Here is a 19,342-nt window from a genome sequence, read left to right as displayed (position 1 = left end):
AGCATGTGTCAGGGAGCTAAGTGTTCTTAGCTTAGATCCCCGTTTCCATTCACTTACCTAGAGCAGAGAGGAGCCCTTTCCCCATTTCCCTTCCCTGCTCCGTAGATCATCAGTGAGCGTCCAGGTCCCCTCCACTTCAGCAAAGCCTGCTGAGAGAGCAAAGTCGCTGTGGTACAGAGATAGAGCTCCCTAACTGGTCCTACCTGAGGTCTTAGTCCTGAAGCCCAGCTCTCCATTTCCCTCCGAGTCAAAAGCCAAAGTCCTGAAGACCTGCCAGCATTCCATGCCCATCACCATCAGACTTGGCCTTTTACCCCGCTGCCCCTCACTTGCTCACTCTCAGCCACCCTGCCTCTTCGTTCGCTATGCGCAGCCCAGGGAGGTTGCACCAAGGGATCCTCTGATCGTAGTCTAGAGGGTTCTTAGACCAGATATTTGTGTGACTCACCACCTTAGCCCCTTTCAGATCTGCCTTGGGAGACCTGCCCGGACTCGCCAATGCCAGGCAGCCCATCTGCCAGGTCTCCCCACTTTATGCTCCTCCCTCTTGGACTTAGGTGTCATCTGTATTGTCTGCCTCTCTCCGCTAAGAGCATCCAGAAGGCAGGGGGGTTCACCTTTTGTTTGCTTCTGGATCCTCAGCACAGAGTAAGCACTCAGTCACCATTGAAGGAGTGGGTGTGTCCTACACATCCACTGTAAAGAGGCTTCTATGTAGCAGGCACTATTCTAAGCACTTTGCAATATTAGCTTTTTTTTTTACATTTTATTAGGGGCTCATACAACTCTTATCACAATCCATACATATACATACATCAATTGTATAAAGCACATATGTACATTCTTTGCCCTCATCATTTTCAAAGCATTTGCTCTCCACTAAAGCCCTTGGCATCAGGTCCTCTTTTTTCCCCCTCCCTCCCCATTCCCCCCTCCCTCATGAGTCCTTGATAATTTATAGATTGTTATTTTGCCCTATCAGGAGTCTCCCTTCCCCCCCTTCTCTGCCGTCCTTCTCCCAGAGAGGAGGTCACATGTGGATCCTTGTAATCGGTTCTCCCTTTCCAACCCACTCACCCTCTACTCTCCCAGTATCGCCCCTCACACCCCTGGTCCTGGAGGTATCATCCACCCTGGATTCCCTGTGCCTCCAGCTCCCATATGCACCAGTGTACAATATTAGCTCATTTAACCGAGAGGTTGGAGGTTGGAGTCCACCCAGAGAGTATTCTGGGGAAAATGGTCAGGCGACCTACTGGAGGGGGAGGGAGGGGGGGAATTCAGCCACAGAAATCTTATAGGTGCAGTTCTACTCGGGCACATATGGGTTACCATGACTAGATGGCATCTGGTTTGGGTTTTATTGTTGTTGTTTTTTTGCGGGAGGGGGGGGTGTTGGTTGGGGGAGAGAGTTCCTTTGCATTTTGTTTTCTTTTTTACTTTTATTGGTAACAACCTTATAAGAAGGTGTTACCTCCCTCATTTTACAGAGAAGAAAACTGAGACACAAAGAGGCTCCTTGACATTGTCCGCAGATCTAGGATGTGGGCAGAGCCCGTTCATGCTCCAATCTGCTAAATGATTGAATAAAAATCATGGCGGTATCTCCACTTTCTGGACTGTGTCCGGAGATTTCCACTGAGACCAAATTAATGACCCCAGCCTTGCAAACTGACTCATCAAGCCACTGTCCTGCCACTCTGCCCTCCCTGGAAAGTGACCATTCATCCAATGGTCATCCTTTTGAGTCAAAATCAGAGAGGGAGGCAGGGGGAGAGAGACAGAGAAGTGGGCCTGTTTACAAAGGCAGGTCACAAGAAAGATACAGAATCAGAGCAGAATATACATATTCAGAGCAAGGGGCTGGGCAAAACACAGTCATGGAAATAGATCTCCAGCCAAGCATTAGCCCTTGGCATCCTTGTTCCCAGTCTACCTGGTCACAATTCTGTTACCATGGGGCTGTCTCCCAAGGTCACTGGATCCTAGGGGTAACTATGTGGCAGACTGACATATTCACATTCTAATTTCTTTTTTTCCCACATTCTAATTTCTATAGCATATTGCAATAATTACCTCTAGGTGTGGGAAATGTTTAAGATAACTGAAAAGGGGTAATTAGGATTTTAGAGGAGGCAGATTTCTCCATTTTCCTTTGAGTAGAGATACTTAGGGGATCTCTGCTTATCAACTGTTGTCAAATAAAGATCCTACCGTTTTGCTTTGTTTTTTATTAACAAGATAGCTTGATTATAATCATTCCATTAATTGTTTAAATGCAAATAAGTGCTATTAAGAATCTTGAAAAATATGTCCTCTTCAATGTGTCAAAACTTCTCCCTTGTCCTCTAATTTCTGTCCTTAGTTTGCCTAGTAAGTCCTCATTTAACAAACAATACAAAATAAATGTCAACCAATCTCTAGTGGAAGAACCACAAACTCTGAGTGGAGCCTGAATGGCACTAATGAATTGCCTTTGTGTTCTGGAAGAAGCCAAGATTCCACTAAGCCTACATTTACAATGCAAACAAGGCATACTGCTTTCAGCAGCATAAACAGGGAATATACTCTGATAAGATACAAGTCTCAGAAATGTAAATTTAGTCTTTGAAAACTGCTGTCAGGGGCTTTTATTAAATCAATTACCAGGGGGCCAACGGCCACTTATGGTCACCCCCATGTGTATTGGGTGATAACTGGACTTCACAGGATTTCCAATCAGTGATTTTTCAGAAGTAGAGCACCAAGTTACTCCTTCCAGGGGACATGTGGTTGGACCAAAACCTCTACCCTTTCAGTTTGGAGCTGAGCACATTGACTGTTAAATCCACTGTCCCCAGGTTCATCTGACTCATAGCAACCCTGAAGGACAGAGTCCAGCTGCTCCGTGGGATTTTCCATTCTATAGATCTGTAAAGCAGCAGACTACCTCATCTTTCTCCCACCGAGCACCCAGAGGAACCACCTGTCTTTTAGTGTTTTGTGTGCTTAACCTGTTGCACCAACAGGGACCCTTCCACTACCATTAGGTACTATTAGAGATCGGTGGGGCTTCAGCCATCAAACCAGGCTGTGCTGGATGCAACCGCACCCTGGAGTGGAGGCGGGCCTCCCTGGGGCTTCCTGGGCTGCCCTGGAAAGTACAGTGGGCAAGGATGACAAAGGGGGATGCAGACAAGAGAGAAGAGAGAACTGTTGTCCTTTCGGGCAAGAAGATCTTCCAAAGGTGTTCCTTATTTTAAGGTCAGAGCCCGCGTCTGTGGGCTCCTTGGGCCATTTTCCTCCAGCTCAGCCACCCCTGCTCGTTCAGCACCAGCCTACAAATCTACTTTCAGCACACCTGGACCCAGGACTTCTTTTGTCTAGATTGTACAAAAGGTTAACTTGACACTTCTGTATCACTTTACATCTATTCAGCCATTCCCTGCTGCCTTGGAAATCGTCAGGAGTGCACTTACTTTCTCTCTCAAATGTATGATTTGGGGAGCGTGCAGGACAGAGCCTGACTTCTCCATAAACAATTATTTTTGCACAGTGCCTATATGTTCGTGGCCTATAAAGTCAATACATGGGTCTATCCTCCCATGTCTTGTATTGCTTGATTGCACTCAGGATGCAGTATTAGCTAAAATTGCAAATCAATCCTCTCCCATATCATTACACTACTAGCTCGGTCTCCAAATCCAGTCTCGTGTTACCCAGGTAAGAAAATATCTGCAATCAAATAAAAGACCAAGGTAGTAAAGCAAGGCTTCAAGTTACTATGACAGATCAGTTCCTTCTACACTAAGTGATTTTCCAAATCAGTCCAAGTGGTGGCCATTCGCCTCTCTGATGCAGGCCATCACCATTCAGAGGTTGTTCGGTGAGTGTGCTTCACAAGTGACAAGCAGGCAAAACCAAACCAAGCCCATTGCTGTCGAGTTAATTCTGACTCATGGTGACCCCAGGGTTTCAGAGCATAATTGTTCCATCGAGTGCTTATGGTTGTGACCTTTTCATAGGCCTTCTTCTGAGGTGCTGCTGGGTTGGTTTGACCCGTCAACCATTGGTTAACTGAACACTTTATTATTTGCACCACCCTAACCCTCAAGCTGGAAAAAAAGGAAAATGCAAACCCTCGAGTTCAATATTGAAGGATTCTATAGACAAAATATAGAATAACAGGATGTATCCAAAGAGGGTGGAAGGAGTAAACAAAGGCACTGTACCAAAAAGAGTCAGTTGATGTTCAACCATGTCCAGTGGTAGTAGATGATCAAAAATTGGTGGTATTAAAAGCACAAGTACAAGTTCAAGTTGCACTGAAGACATTGGTGAAAAGCAAGGCTCCACGAATTAATGAAATTATAACTGAGATATCTCAACAAATGGAAGCACTTGCTCATGTATACAAAGAAAGTTGTGAGATACCAGCCTAGGCAAATGAAAGAAGTCCATATTCGTGCCCAGTTCAGAGAAAAGTGATCCAATAGAACACAGAAATTGAACAATATCATTAATATCATTGTGGTAGTTACATAATCTGGTGCCAATTTGAGGATTAAGAGTATAGGGCTGGATTCTAGCCTGTCAATCAGGAAATAGCCAATGAGGCCTCTGTGTGGGCATGGCCTTCTCCTGAGGATTCTGGGAGCTCCCGTATTTCCTCCTTGAAGATGGGAGACACACTCTCTCTCTCTGCTCACTCCATGCGAGACCTCCCTGCGGAGAAGACGCATGGAGAGAGGCAGGTGGAGCCAGAGAAGTCATGTCGAGAGCCCTACCAGTGTTGAGATGCTTACAAAGCCACTGGATCCACAATACTTCCCACCCACTGTCCTGAGATCTTCCTGCATTTGGCATCATTGCATGTGCTTCGTGAGTCTTAAGAGGACTTTATAGATTGGTATGTACAGATGGGCTAACATCAGACTTATGGACTTGATCTGGACTGGGCTGGGATGTTTTCTCAATATTCAACTGCTCTTGTATATAAAGCTCTTTCTTATACACATATGAGCTTCTACGAATTTGTTTCTCTAGTCTACCCAGCCTAGACTATCACAATCACATGCAAGCAAAGTTTTGCTGAAGATGATTAAAATTGGTTGCAACAGTACACCAACAGTGAACTGGCAGAAAATCAAACTGGATTCAGAAGAGGACCTGGAATAAGGGATATCACAGCTGGCTCTTGACTGAATGTAGAGAGTACCAGAAAAACGTTTACTTGTATTTTATTGACTATGGCAAGACATCCAACTTTGTGGATACAAACCCGTATGAATAACATTGCCAAGAATTCCTTAATGATGCTCACATGGAACCTGAAAGTAGCCTTAGATTTACAGTCTCGGAAGCCCTAAGGAGCAGCTCTACTCGTCCTGCAGGGTCACTATGAATCAGAAACAACCAAGAGTGTTTGGACAGGAAATTCATACCTCAGAGTTGCATTCTTTCACCAAACTTATTAAATTTGTATACTGAAAAAATAATATGCAGAGATTGATTATATGATGGCATCAGAACTGGAGGAGGACATCAATATGCATACAGATTGCACCTGAAGGAAACAAACCAAAAATCCTCACAGCTAAGCAATAAGCAACCTCTTGGAAAATGGAGAAAATCCCAAAGTTGCTGAACATTCCATTTTACCTAGCGCCATAATCAATGCCCATGGAAACAACACTCAAGAAATAAAACAATGTATGGTACATCTGTTGCAGAAGATTTTCTTAATGTCTTAAGAAGTAAAATGTCATTTTGAGGACTAATGTGCACCTGACTCAAACCCAGGTATTTTAGTTACTTCATTTGCATAAGGAAACTGGAACGCCATTAAGAAAAGCCAAAGAAAAATTGATGTACCTTTGAATTATAGTGTTGGCAGAGAATATGGACTATACCATGATCCACAAGGGAAACTAACAAGCTTGTCTTGGAAGTACAGCCAGACTGTTCCTTTAAAGTGAGCATAGTGATTCTTCGGCTTATGTTGCTGTTTGTTTGTTTGTTTTTAAATAGACTTCTTGGCATCTAACTCATGTGGCACACAACTCAGTAGTTCAACAATACTAGGAAGAGTTGTGCAATCATCACCACAATCCATTTTAGGACATTTTCTTATCTCTTGTAGTCATGGTTGTTTGCTCCCCACTTTCCCCCAACCCCCGCTGCCATGACCTTAGGAAACCATTAATCCAAGTGTGTCTCTATACATTTACCTATCCAGGATTTCACTTACAGAAAATCATACAAAACAAGAAACAAACAAACAAAAAAGACAAAATAGAGAAAAACACCAATCAGATAGAAAGTATCATCAGCTTACATACTTTGGACATGATATTAGGATGGACCAGTTGCTGAAGAAGGACATCACATTTGGTAGAGTCAGAAAAGAAAATCAAACAAACAACAAAGGAGAAAGACCTTCTACAAAATGGGTTAACATGTGGCTGCAATAATGAGCTTAAACATAGCAATGATAATGAAAACGGCACTGGGCATGGCGGAGTTTCATTCCATTGTACAGAGGCTCACCTACATGTTGAATGCATAGGCAGCAGGGTTCTCCAGAAACAACATTTCAAATACTATTATGGACAAATAAAAGTGATTAGTGTATATACAGTATATACACTATCATCTTTGTCTGAGAGAAAGGCTAGACTTACCAAGTGTAGCAGTTACATAATCTCCTGTCAACTTGTGAAGAGGTGGAGTCTAGCCTGTCAATCAGATCATAGCCAATAATGCTTCTGTGTGGGCATGGCCTTCTCCTGAGGATTCTGGGATCTCCTTTCTTCCTCCCTGGAGGTGGGAACATACTCTCTCTGCTTCATCTTCCTGCTGACAAGACACACAGAACCACAATGATCCCAGCCAGAGTCCTGGAGCTGGAGGAGCCATGTGGAGACCCTCGTCAGTGCTGAGATGCTTCAGGCACCACTGGATCCACAAGACTTTCCACCCACTGGCCTGTGATCTTCCTGCATTCAGCATCATTGAATACATTGCATGAGTCTGAAGAAGAATTTATAAACTTGTATCAGACATATGGACTAATATCAGACTTTTGTTGTTGTTGCTAATATCAGACTTACGGACTTTACCTGAACCAGGCTGGGATGTTTTCTTAATATACAACTACTCGTTGATATAAAGTGCTTTCTTATACATGTGAGTGTCTATGAATTTATTTCTCTAGTCAACCTAAACTAACACATCAAGATAAGGTATTTGTCTCCAGCAGGCTGATTTCAGCAAAACAGATTGTGCTCAGAAAGTAGCTTGGGGAACAACACAATAAAAAATTGGATTGTGATGGAAGGGCTATCCCCAAGTAGTCCTTGGACTCAGCTATCAAGATAAGACATCAAATTTATTAATATTTGCCAGGTGCTTTGTTCTACACTTAGGGAGCCCAAGTGGCATATCAAGTTACTCGTTAGTTTGCCATTTACAAGTTTGATAGTTCAAGCCCACCAGATGTTCCTCTGGAGAAAGATATGGCTTTTCCTCCCATAAAGATGTACAGCCTCAGAAACCCAGTGGGGAAGTTCTACTCCTTCCTATGGTATAGCTATGAATCGAAATCAACTCCAAAGCAGTGAGTTTGGGTTTGGGGTTTGGGAGGGTTTTTTGGTGGGGGTGGGGTTGTTTGTTTTTCTGGTGGGGGGGTGGTCTTATACTTAGCATTTAAAAATTGATATTCTAAAGCACTTAGAAATTTCTTTGGTAGTTAAGTTAGGCCTGATTGACTAGAGAAACAATCCAGTAGCACTCATATATGTGTGAGAACGAGTAACTGAATGTCAAGAACACTCCCAGCCCAGTTGAGATCAAGTCCTGAAGTCCAATATTATCCCATAAGTCCAATACCAGTCTATAAAGCCCTCTTCAGACTCACACAGCGCATGCAATGATGCAAAATCTAGGAAGCTCACAGGCTGGTGGGCGCAAGCTCTGTGGATCCAGTGGTGGTGGACGCATCTCCAGGGTTCTCAGGTCTCCTGCAGGTCTCTGAGTGGCTTGCCAGCAGGAAGGTGAAACAGAGAGAGAGAGAGAGAGAGAGACCTTCCAGGGCTCAGCAAGTCTTCCATGGCTTGTCAACAGGAAGACTAAGGCAGAGAGAGAGGGAAAGTTCTCAAAATCCTCATGAGAACGTCATGCCCACAAGCAGACATCATCAGGCTGTGATCTGATTGATAGACTAAACTGCACCCCTTCCTTCTTAAAACCCTCAAGTCAACATGAGGTGGTCCTCATGCCAGTTTTTCTTAAGCCAGCAGGTATAGACAATATATTCATTCTTAGTTAATTTTTAATGCGTAAAATGAACAACAGACACAGAAGCTCATTAAATTAGTTAAAGGTTACCTATTAATAGGTCTTTCATCTTACTCATTTAAAAGAATACTTGATTTACTTACAGCATGGCTGGTCTTAAATTATTTTGATGGATGATAAGAAACAATTATAGGCTTAAATACATATTCCAGAATCGTGAGAGGTTCCATAAGGGATACAATATGAAAAATCCACATGGTTAATAAAATTTAAACTATTAAAATAAATGATCTTGCATATATTTGATTTTTCTCTGTGACCTGAATATTTAAAACGGCAGAAAACATCCATCTTTCCTTCAATATAGAACATTATGAATGGGAATATAATAACTCTACTGATTTCCGATTAGAAAATACTTCACTTTTTGTGTTTATTTGAAATCCCAATGCTGTTCTGCTTGTGGTGTTAAGGTCTATTATTAGGATCCATTGCAGACTTTCATCCTTAGACCGAAGTCCCTCCTGTTTTTCTCCATGAGCCCTAATCGATGAGTACAAACATCAGCAAAGGTCCGTGGAAGGATGCATGTTAGTATATGTTCAGTATGCACAGAGAAAGATGTGTGCCTTCCTGCTTCTGATGACCAGAGACTGTTACTCACATCTCCAGAGTAGGTGAACATCAGTTACATGTACTCTCGAAACGGGAAAGGGAGCGCTGGTGGTGTGGTGGTTATGCAGCGAGCTGTAATCCGCTCTGTGAGCAGTTTAAACCCACCAATGGCTCCACAGGAGAGAGACGGAGAGTTACAGTCTCAGAAAACCTACCAAGGTCGTTCTATCATGTGGTATAGGATAGGAATGAGTCAGCCTTGTCTCAATGACAGACTGTCCTATAGCTTAGATTAATTGAAACTAGTATATTCCACCCCAAGTTGTCTGTTTGTCACACAGTGTTGGCATGTGTACATTTCTGAACAATATCGTCAATATCAACACAAGTCAAACTTCCTGAAGGTTTCTGCTTCTTCCAAGTTACTCACACGATCCCTTCCAAAAATGGTTGCAGCAGTATAGGGAGCTGCCAGAAGGTTAAGCCAAATTCAGACGAGGACATGACACGAGGGATACCGTTGCGAATGTCTGATGAGTCTTGGCAGAAAGCAGAGAACACCAGCGAGATGTTCGTTGCTTTTAGGTGCTGTCGAGTCCGTTGCAACTGAAAGCAGCCCTGTTCTAACAGTGAAACCTCGCCACTCGACAGTGAAACCTCGCCACTCGCTCACCACCCTCACAATCGTGGGGCCACTTGTTTGCAGCCACTATGTCAATCCATCTTTTTTTTTTTATGTCGATCCATCTTGTTACAGGTCTTCCTCCTTTTTGCTGCCCCTCTCCCACCACCACCACCACCACTTTCACACGCATGATGTCCTTATCCAGGCACCTGTCTCTCCTGATAACATGTGCAAAGTGGGTGGTGCTAAGGAGCATTCTTGCTGTACTTCTTCCAAGAGAGATGTGTTGGTTCCTTGGCAATCTATGAGACTTCTAATATGCTTTGCCAGCACCAAAATTCAAATGCATAGATTCCTCTTGGTCTTCCATATTCACTGCCCAAATTTCACATGCCTTTGAGACAATTGAAAATACTGGGCTATGGGTCAGGCGCACCTTAGTCCTCAAAGTAACATCCTTGTCCTTCAACACTTTTACAGTTTCCCACAAAATTGTAGATCAGTCATTTGAAACAGGGCTTTTTCAAACTATTTTCTGCCCTCTGCCTTTCTGAAGAGCCTCTGAAATAAATGCATATTATCATATATGTGTGATTGAAAGGGATTGCTTTTAAGAGGAAGATTTACAGTTGAACAAGGATGGAAAATGTAAAGCAAAAGGATGAATCATTTCTAGGAAAATTTCAGGGATCAGCCAACCAAAGAGGGATTGTTCTGGTATGAATTTGTTCACCAATGTCTTTCTACACCTTCTTGCCAATGAGGCCGGTGACACTTTCTTTCAAATGGTCTTAGTCACATTCCCTCGAGACAGGAAGCACTGTGCCCCTGAGGACATGCTCTAATCTCCCCATCCTTCCCTGCACGCGCATGCGCAGTGTCTGCTAAGGATCTTCGTTTAGTCAGGTTCTGTCATATGCCCATCACCACCCTCTGGACAGGTAGGACTTTTAAAGTATTGGTGTATCTTCAACTACCAGAGAAAAATGATCCAGCTAATCCCTTGGAGTAAAACCTTCATTCCTTCACTTTCTCCTCCAATGCACTAATAGTGGATTTGAGCATGTCCATTAGCATATAACTAATAGTGTACACCAGCAGTCTGTATGTTTACCTTGCTGTCATCATTTGCATGTCGCCAGTATGCCAGTGTGAAGGCTATTTTTCTGCTCCACAAGATGCAAAATTCCAAATAAAAATTCTTCATTTTGTTTATTTATTTCCACATTCTGGTTTAAGTGTGGAGCTATCTCTAGGTCTTCATTCATTTCCTTAATATTTATTATACTGGTACAATTTTACAAAATACAAAGAATTACAACTGCAGCCTTCGGACAGATGCCTTTCATTAATATTTATGATTTAGTTTATGTCACAGTTCTTTCTCTGCAGGGATTATCTGAGGAGATAGACTAGCCAGTTTGCTCTAAATTCTTTAAGTACATGCACACACAAAAGGAGCAAAAACAGCTGGAAATTGATTATGTTAATATTCTGAATTGAAGCGATAGCTCCAATTTTGTATGTCTAATTAGCCACAGCTCTTCAAGAATCGGAGCAAATGTCACAGGGTTTTAAAGCTGGCGTTTCCCCTTCACAAAAATGTGACTTGATGGCACAGAACCAGAAAAGACAAATGGTCACAGCAGACAACTTGTAGATTAAACAAAGGTCACTGTGTTTTAATGAACAGTGCTATTAATTAGTGAGAAAAAAAACTAAAACACAAGCTGTTGGGCTTTGTGAATTTGCACACACAGACAATCAGTCTTTACCTAAAACCACTTTGAGCAACTCACAAATAAATATATAAATACCTGCAATAGTAGATTTTAAATCTCAGGTGATGAGATTCACATCAGTGAAACAGCACTGCGGTTCTCTGAGCTAACATATGACCATATTTGTTACCTAGACACGTGGATCTCTGCTAAACATGTACTCTAGCTGCATCTTCTAGATAGACCCTAGGACTAGCTCTTCCACGACCTCTTTAATGTCTTCATGTCTACATGTGTTTTCTTAGTGTGTAAGACAAATATGAAAGGTGACCGCAACTTTTGAAACTTTTTATACATTTTACCAAATTTCTAAGAAGACAAATGTGAGTACATTCTAAGTTTACCAAGACAGGTGGTAAAACTAATCAACTTTGCCCTTGGGTCAGTGGGGGAGCTGTCAAGGTCAAGCTTCTAGAAAGACAGAACATCCTATTGTGATCCTTTCTAAATAGGTTAGCAATGGCAGTCAGACATCATCTAGTTCTGATGTCAGAGTTGTGGACACTGGGGTTCGTGTGGTCCCTGAGACTTTTGGATTAATTGATTTCATGTCGTTGATTTTCTTCACGCTGGCTTCTTTGCTCAAGGACATACTAACAGCGGCACCTCAGATAACTGCCGACACACTTTTAAGACTTACTTACCAAAGTAGGAGCTACAGCACTGTCTTTGTGCCACGTGACCTCAGTGTCCCCTGAATGAAACTGTCATCCTCGGTCTCCAAACCCAGTGACTTATTCTCTCAAAGTGTTTAATTATCCTGCTCTTTTATTTCTTTCGCCATGAAGTATACTGTTAGCTATAGATATCACAGAGGGTCCTGGTAGCACAGTGGTTATACACTGGGCTGTGACCCTCAAGATCAGCAGTTCAAAACCACAAGCTGCTCCATGGGACAAAGTCAGGATGTTCTACTCCCATACAGAGTGACAGTCTCAGAACCACTGGGGCAGTTCTCCCTGGCTCTACAAAGCCACTAAGAGTCAGCCTTGACATGGTGGCTGTGAGTTTGAGTTGATAGATATTTTGTAAGTACTCTTTATTAAATTGAGGTAATAGCTTCCTATTCCTAGCTTGCTGAGAGTTTTTTTTTATCATGAATGCTTATTGGATTTTGTCACATGCGTTTGTTTGTTTTTTGTGAATTGAAATGATTTTAGTTATTCAATTTTTAGCTACTTGATATAGTGGGTAACATTGATTTTTTTTGTGTGTGTCTGTTGAAGCCTTACATACCTGGAATAAATCCCACTTGATCATGGTGTGTAATTCCTTTTGTAATCCAACGAGTCCATTTTTCTAATTTTTTCTTGAGCGCTTTTATTTTTATTTATTTACTCCTTTTATTATTTATTTGTTTGTTTATTTGATCATTTTATGAGGGGCTCATACAACCATTATCACAATCCACACATACATCAATCCATCAATTATGTAAAGTATATTTGTACATTCATTGCCCTCATCATTCTCAAAATATTTGCTCTCCACTTAAGCCCCTGGCATCAGGTCCTCATTTTCCTCTCCCTCCCCACTCCACCCTCCCTCATGAACCCTTGATAATTTATAAATTATTATTTTGTCATACCTTGCCCTGTCCGACGTCTCCCTTCACCCTCTTTTCTGTTGTCTGTCCCCCAGAGATGAGGTCACATATAGATCCTAAAAACTGGTTCCCCCTTTCCAACCCATCCTCCCTATACCCTCCCAGTATTGCCACTCACACCACTGGTCCTGAAGGGATCATCCACCCTGGATTCCCTGTGTTTCCAGTTTCCATCTGTACCAGTGTACATCTTCTGGTCTAGCCAGACTTGCAAGGTAGGATTTGGATCATGATGGAGGTGAAGGGGGGAGGAAGCCTTTAGGAACTAGAGGAAAGTTGTATTTTTCATCACTGCTACATTGCACCCTGACTGGCTCATCTCCTCCCAGCGACCCTTCTGTCCAGTGGCCTACAAGTGGGCTTTGGGTCTCCAATCCGCCCTCCCCACCTCATTCACTGTGGTAAGATGTTTTTGTTCAGATGATAGCTGATACCTGATCCCTTCAACACCTCCTGATCACACAGGCTGGTGTGCTTTTTCCATGTGGGCTTTGTTGCTTCTGAGCTAGATGGCCGCTTGTTTACTTTCAAGCCTTTAAGACCCCAGACACTATATCTTTTGATAGCCAGGCACCATCAGCTTTCTCCACCACATTTGCTTATGCACCCACTTGTCTTCAGCGGTCATATCAGGGAGGTGAGCACACAATGATATTATATTTTTGATGTCTGATAACTGGTCCCTTCCAGACCTTGTGATCACACAGGCTGGTGTGCTTCTTTCATGCTGGCTTTGTTGCTTCTGAGTCAGATGACCGCTTGTTTACCTTCAAGCTTTCAAGACCCCAGATGCTATATCTTTTGATAGCAGGGCACCATCAGCTTTCTTCACCACATTTTCTTATTCTCTCACTTTGTCTTCAGTGGTTGTGTTGGGAGGGTAAGCATCATAGAATGCCAATTTAACAGAAGAAAGTATTCTTGCATTGAAGGAGTACTTGAGTGGAGGCCCAATGTCCTTCTGCTACCTTAATACTAAACCTATAAATATATACACATAGATCTATTTCCCCATCCTCGTATATAAATATATTTGCATATGTACATGTTTTTATCTAGACCTCTATAAATGCCCTCTGCCTCACAGCTCTTTCCTCCTGTCCCACTATCATGCTCAGTCCCCCACCTGGGTTTCAGCAATACCTCTTCATTACATTATCCTTGATCATGCCCTACCAGGCCTCCCACACCCACCTTACCACCAATTTGGATCATCTGTTGTTCCCTTATCCCTGAGTTTGTTAACACCACTTCCTTTCCCCCCACCCTCCCCTATCCCATGTCCCCCGGAACTATCGGTCCTGTTGTTTTCTCCTCCAGATTGTTCATCCAGCTTATCTTATTTAGACAGACCTGCAGAGATAATAACATGCATAAAAACAAGACAGATCAAAACCAAGCAACAATATACAACAAAACAACAACAACCCACTGACAAAGAAAGAAAACAAAACACAAGAAAGAAAAGCTTATAGTTAGTTCCAGGATTGTTTGTTGGCCTTTAGGGGTGTTTCCAGTCCAGTCTGTTGGGGCACCCTGCCCTGGCCCCAAAGTCCACCTTCAGCATTCCCTGGGGACCTCATCGCTCCATTCCCTTGCTTTTCTGTTGCACCCCCTTAATGTTATACCTCGGTGTGGCGGGATCAGATCAGGTGCAATTCCCACACTGTGTCTCTGATGTTGTCCCCTATAGGGCTATGGGTCAGTGAGGGGCATCATATCTCACAGTGAGGCCGGCCATATGGTCCTCTTTGTCAACTGATTGCTCTAATTGGGAACATCCTCCTCACGGCCTGGTGGGCCAGGATGTGCTCCACTCTCTCCTCCTCCCCCTTCATCTGCTCCTGTGTGCTCTGACGAGATATGTCCCTCTCTCGGAGCTGCAGATTCAGTGTCATCCTTTTAAATAAATTCTTCTGAATGGAGGGGCAGGCGTCCACATAGTAGTTGGGGTTGGGGCCGGCCCACCAGGCCTCTCCACTGGTTCCCTACTCCACACAGGCATGTTGCATTCATATCTTGGAGCACTGGGTTGAAGTCTGGCCCCTCTTTCCCTGTGGAGATATAAACAATACCCTCCTCTTGGGTGGGTTAGTGCCCTGTGCCCCCACTACCCGTTTCTTTATTATTATTTTTTTAATTTTCCTTTCCCCACCTCCTTTTTATTTGTCTACCATGTGTATCCCTGTATTTGGTCCGGTCCCTGTCATATTACCTGGTCCTCACCACAGGAATGTTTGTATACCGTAGCTTTTTCCCTATGCCCCTTTTGCATATATATATATTTTTTAAACTTACCTCAGCAGCCTTTGAATTCTTTCCAACCTTAAGCCAATGCTATCTTGAGGTTTGTTTTCTCTTTTTGCCCTCTGGGTGAGGTTGTTCTATATGGTGGTCTCTTATTTATGCTTGGTGAGTGTTGCTCTTCTGCCCATACTGGGTCAGCAAGGATCTTTTGTAGGGCTGGGTTTCTCTTAACATATTCTTTGAGTTTTTCCTTGTCTGGGAAGACTCTTACTTCTCCATCTATCTTGATTGATAATTTGGTTGGGTAGAGTATTCTTGGTTTTGCATTGTTTTCCTTCAATTTTGGAATATGTTACTCCACTCTCTCCTCTTCTTCATAGTTTCTGCTGATAGTTCTGAAATATTCTTATTTGGGAACCTTTATATGTGATTGCATGTTTTTCCCTAGCTGCTCTCATGATTTTCTCCTTTTTTTCAAAGTTGGATAATTTAACTATTATGTGCCTTATGGTTACTTTTTATTAGGACCTAGTCTAGCTGATGTTCTTTCAGCCTCCTGGATGGTTGCCTGGTTTTTATTCATTAAGCTAGGGAAGTTTTCCTCCAAGAATTCTCTCACTATTGTTGCAGATGACTTCTTTGTTGTGTCTTCCTCCAGTAAGCCAATAATTCTAATGTTGTTCCACTTCATAGCATCAGACATAGCTCTTAAGTTTTCTTCAGCTTCTCTGGTGGTCTTATTCGATTTTGGTCACGTTTGTTAAAGTCTGTTTGGCTGTCCTCCAAGTCATTGATGCGGTTCTCTGCTTCCTCCAGTCGATTCTCAAGGTCCGTGTTTCTGCTACTTGTTTTTGTTAGTTCCTCCCTAAGCTCCTGTATTTTGTTTTGGTTTATGGCTTTTATCTCCTCTATCATTTCATCCTTTTTCTATATTGTTTCCCTCATATCCTGTATGACTCCAAGTAACATTCTGAAAATTTCTTTCTGTGGCAGCTCAATGTCTGCTTCTTCTATGCATGTCATTATGTTCAGGACATCTTCTGTTATTGCCTTTTGTTTCTCCCGTTTTTTCATTTAGGTTGTTGGGGCTGATGGCTGTTTGCGTTGTATTGTTTTAGAGGAGCTGGGTGCCATTTTCCAGGGAGTCAAAGAGCACTGGCTTCTAGGAATGCTTCTTCCAACTGCCTACAGCTTATTTCACTATGGAATTAACCTACCATTTTATCCTCCTGTGGTTTCCCTCTCAGGGGAGTGGCGCAGAAGTCTGATGGGTTGCCTGCTTTGGGGTTGCAGAAGTTGGGCAGAGGTTCCTGCAGCAGCTTGGAATGTTAGGAGTGTTGGCCAAGCTACCTTAGGACCCCATATACACAGGCAGGAATTCCCCTGTAAGAATTTGAGCAGTGTATCTCCTGGTGTAGGTCAACAGGGCTACACAGGGTGGAGCTAGCCTAGCTGGGTGTGATGCAGGTGTAAATTCCCTAGGCTAAGGGGAGTGGTCTGGAGGTTAGCAGTAGTGTGGGAGAGACCAAGAAAGAGACAAAGAGGAGGAATAAAAATTAGAAAGCAAGCCTGATGAGCCTGTGAGTGGCAGGGGGGAGAGGGTGGGTAGAGTAATGTAGAGATAAAAACAAATGCAGCAATGTAGCTGAGTCCTGATCCCTGCCAATGCAGCTGCAAGGGTGTAGTCCCTGCTCCAAGGTGGCAGTAGCAAGCTGTGGCTGTGTTGAGAAAAAGCCCCTGTGCAGCCCTCCAAGACGGAGGCGGGGACAGAGAGAAGAGATGGAAACAAGAGCAACAATGTTTTTGGAGCTGCAAGGGTCCAGTCCCTGCCCTGAGGCCAGTGGTGGCAAACTGTGGCTGTGTTTAGACCAAGCCACACTATGGGCTCCAAATGGTCCCGGCTCCGGCAGAGACAGTGGCGGGCTAAGATCAAGCCCCAGCCGGCCTCCACTGTGGTAAGCCAAAACCTCCAGCCCCTCAAAAACCTGTGAGTCTGTGCCTACTTATCTTTATGATGCTCCTCCTGCAGTTCAGCAGTGTTGAATTTCCCTCTAAGCAACTCTCCTGGGCTGAATTCTGTAGAGTCCTTTTGGTACGTGTTACTCTGTCGCCATCTTCCTATTTACTCATTTTATTGGGAGCTCATTCAATTCTTATCACAATTCATACATACATCCATTGTATGTCAAGCACATTTGTACATTTGTTGCCATTATCATTCTCAAAACATGTTCTTTCTACTTAAATACTTGATATCAACTCCTCATTCTTTCCCTTCCTCCCTGATCACCCCTCCCTCATGAACCCTTGATAATTTAGAAATTATTATTATTTTGTCATAGCTTACCCAACTGATGTCTCTCTTCACACACTTCCATGTTGTCCGTCCCACAGGGAGGAGGTTATATGTAGATTCTTATAAGCGGTTCCCCCTTACCACTCCACCCTTCAGGTATCGCCACTCTCACCACTGGTCCTGAAGGGATCAACTGTCCTGAATTCCCTGTTTCCAGTTCCTATCTGTACCACTCTACATCCTCTGGTCTAGCCAGATTTTTAAGGTGTAATCAGGAGCATGATAGTGGTGGGGAGGAAGCATTTAAGGACTAGAGCAAAGTTGTACGTTTCATTGTTGCTACACTGCACCCTGACTGGCACGTCTCCTCCCAGCGACCCTTCTATAAGGATTGTCCAGTAGCCTACAGATGGGCTTTGGGTCCCCAATCTGCACTCTGCCTCATTTACAATGATATGATTTTTTGTTCTTTGATGCTTGATACCTGATCCCTTCAATACCTCATGGTCACACAGGCTGGTATGCTTCTTCCACGTGGGCTTTGTTGCTTCAGAGCTAGATGGCTGCTTGTTTACCTTCAAGCCTTTAAGACCCCAGATGCTATATCTTTTGATAGCCAGACACCATTAGCTTTCTTCACCACATTTGCTTATGCACACATTTGTCTTCAGCATTAGTGCTGGGAAGGTGTGCATCATGGAATGCCAATTTAATAGAACAAAGTGTTCTTGCATTGAGGAAGTACTTCAGTGGAGGCCCAATGTCTATCTGCTGCATTAATACTAAACCTATAAATATATGTACATAGATCCATTTCCCCATAATCAGATATAAATATATTTACATATATGCATGTTTGTATTTAGACCTCTAAAATGCCCTTTGCCTCCTACTTATTTCCTCTATTTCCTTTTACCTTTCTTTTGTCCCACTACCATGCTCAGCCTTCATTTGGGTTTCAGTAATTTCTCTCAGTTGCATTGCCTTTGATCAATCCCTACCAGGCCCCTTACACTATTCCTGACACTGATTTCGCATCACTTGTTTTTCCCTTTTCCCTGGGTTGGTCAACACCACCTTTCTCCCACCTCCCACTCTCCCATGTCCCCTCGGAGCCATCAGTCCCATTGGTTTTTCTCCTCCAAACTGTTCATCCAGCCTATCTTATCTAGATAGACCTGCAGAGATAATAATGTGCACAAAAAAACCCAACACATCGCCAGACAAAGCAACAAAAAAAACTCCAACAACAACAAAACCAATGACAAAAATAAATAACTAAAGAAAAGAAAAATCTGTAAATAGTTCAAGGTCTGTTTGTTCACTTCTAGGAGTATCCTCTAGTCTTTCCAATGGGGTGCCATGCCCTGGCCCCAAACTCTATCATTGGGACTTCCTCAGGACCTCCCTGTTCTGCTTCCCCCGCTGCTCTACCACATGTCCTTAGTGTTTTGCCTCTGTGTGCTGGGATCAGACTGGGCCAATCCCAACACTGTGTCTCCAGTATTGCCCCCTGTAGGGCCATGGGTCAGCGAGAGACATCATGTATCCTAGTGGGATCACCCATATGGTCCACTCTGTGCATTGGCTGTTCGGAATGGGGATATGGTCCTCCAGGCCTGGTGGTTGGGTATCCAGGCAAGATGCAGGGAATAAAATCAGTCAGGAAGTGCTTTCTTCAGTTTCTAGAAGACATTGCAAAATTGGTCTGAATTCTTCTTCAAATGTTAGGTAGATTTCTCCAGTGAGATCGTCTAGGCCTGGAGGTTTGTACAAAGTGTTCAAAGCTTGGAGAGGATGCTCTCCTGGTTTGGTTTGACGTGGTGACATGATGTCCTTCACACAAGATCCACAGCAGACATTCTCAACAAAGTGCCTTCTGGCTCTGAACCTCT

The 19,342-nt window shown here is 43.3% G+C and overlaps 1 protein-coding gene across 1 annotated transcript in view; it reads left to right on the top strand.

Moving 5' to 3' along the window:
* The window catches only part of KCNQ5 (potassium voltage-gated channel subfamily Q member 5), a 610,069-nt gene that overhangs the window by 444,495 nt on the left and 146,232 nt on the right, over positions 1-19,342 (top strand). The window lies entirely within an intron of this gene.

This window comes from Tenrec ecaudatus, chromosome 7, assembly GCF_050624435.1.
Source record: "Tenrec ecaudatus isolate mTenEca1 chromosome 7, mTenEca1.hap1, whole genome shotgun sequence".
In the NCBI taxonomy this organism is placed as follows: Eukaryota; Metazoa; Chordata; class Mammalia; order Afrosoricida; family Tenrecidae; genus Tenrec; species Tenrec ecaudatus.
This window is presented reverse-complemented; position numbering and strand designations above follow the sequence as displayed.